The sequence below is a fragment of the Nannospalax galili genome, unplaced genomic scaffold (genome assembly GCF_000622305.1).
Source record: "Nannospalax galili isolate Female #2095 unplaced genomic scaffold, S.galili_v1.0 scaffold880, whole genome shotgun sequence".
NCBI classification, from domain to species: Eukaryota; Metazoa; Chordata; class Mammalia; order Rodentia; family Spalacidae; genus Nannospalax; species Nannospalax galili.
Window position 1 is genome coordinate 969,633 of NW_008345873.1, and position 2,007 is coordinate 971,639.

The 2,007-nt window shown below is 35.3% G+C and overlaps 1 pseudogene; it reads left to right on the forward strand.

Moving 5' to 3' along the window:
* Positions 1–1,171: 1,171 nt before the first annotated feature.
* LOC115071875 lies at positions 1,172–1,261 on the forward strand (annotated as a pseudogene).
* Positions 1,262–2,007: the final 746 nt, after the last annotated feature.

A 2,007-nucleotide genomic window follows, 5' to 3' on the forward strand; every position in this document is an offset into this window, starting at 1 on the left:
TTGACAAAATTGATTGCAAAATTGAATGGACCGATTTGAACAGAATTATGCATTTTGTACTGTCAGCACATAGATAGAATTTAAGGCTGTGAGACTGAGGAAAGAGAATGAATATAGAGATCCAAAGATGTAATCCCAGTGTTTGAAAGTTACATAAAAATATGGAAATAATTTGAGACATATTAAAATATCAAAGGAATAAAATGTTTGAATTGAGTGACATTATCTCAAACAAATAAACTAAAAAGCATCTGAATCTGATAACCACTGGGCTTTTAAGATCTGTAGATCCATGCTCAGGTATGTTAGTGTGGCCTTGCCTTCTCTAACACATGGTACTATGTTATTTCTGAGAAAGAGTAGGCCAAATTTTCCTCTGATTTTCCCTACACTCAGAGGGGTAACTTGAATAAGTCTGAGGATGGGGATATCCTAGGCCTTGCCATTTTAAAGGTTTGATGTTCAATATTGCCTATACATAGAGCTAGTGATAGAAGAATGAATACGTATAATAAAATTACCCCTGAGTATAAAGAGAGCTTACTGAAAGTAAATTAAGAAAAACCTGAACTGCAATTTTCTATCATATGTGTTTCCAAAATTAACTGCCCTATGGATATCTTATGTAAAATGGAAGCCAGGGGACAAAGATGAATTAGAACAGTTCCTTGGGGAAACATGGGGACGCTAATATATGTTTATTTTTAATTAGACACCATAAGGGTTAATTATATAGGGTCATTAGAAGAATAACTGCTCCAGATTAACTCTCTGACATGTGCAAAAGTGATCAGTTGCAATAATAGATACACTTTCCCTGCCACAAAAATATCGAGTCCTAAACTTTAAGTAGAACATTCAGGAAACTGGAATTGGTCCAGAAGGCAAGGAATGCAATAAGATGGGAAATCAAAGAGATAAAATAATTTTAGCCCGAAAAATATGTTTTTAGAGTAGCAGGATTACTGCTTACAAACATTCCAAAGTTATGTAAAAGATGAGATAAAATTGATTTGTGTATCTTTAGCAGGAAAAGGAGCTAGTTCTTGAAGCCATAAGGTTGCAGATTTAAGATAAACAAAAGGTATGGTTGTAGATATCCAACAATTTAACAGTTTGATTCACAAAATAATGAGCCCCCTGTTCAAAGAAACATTTAAGAAGCTATAGAGTGCTCATTTCGGCAGCATATATACTAATGATATGGAGATTAGCATGGCCCCTGTTCAAGGATGACCGTTGTGAAGTATTCTATATTTTTTCCTGAGTTATCTATAGACAGTTAATGGTTGCTGGGGGATGGAGACACATTTTCATTTTCCTCAGTGGTGTTACCACTGGGAAGGAGCCCATGCTGTTGTAAATAATCTTTCACCCAGAATCTTGTAAGAAACTCTAATAAAATAGATACCAAAAATGAAAAGAAAGAAGAAGAAAGAGAAGCATGAACATAAGGGAATAGCTGGGCAAAGGAAGCAGGGTCACTGGGAGTGCATGGGAAACAACAGAAGTTAATGGGAGTATGAATATGATAATTATTATACATGTATGAAAATGTCATAATAAAATTATTATGTATAATTAACATCTACATGTATTAAAACGATATTGTGACCTTTGTCTTTGGTTCTATTCATATGCTATATTATATTTGTTGATTTGCGTATGTTAAACCATCTTTGCATTCCTGGAATGAACTAACTTGATTATGGTATATGATTGTCTTAACCCATTTTGGAAGTATTTTTCTGAGTGTTTAAAAAATTTTTTATTTATTATTTTTATTTTATGTGCATGAGTGTATTGCCTGCATGTAGGCAGGTACACCTGTGTTGCATAGTGCCAGTGGAGATCAGAAGATGGCGTTGGATCCCCTGGAAATGGAGTTACGGACCATTGTTAGCTGCCATGAGGGTGTTGGGAACCGAACCCGGGTCCTCTGCAAGAACAGCCAGTTCCCTTAACTGCTGAGTCATCTCTCCAGCCCCTCTGATTGATTTTGTGCTT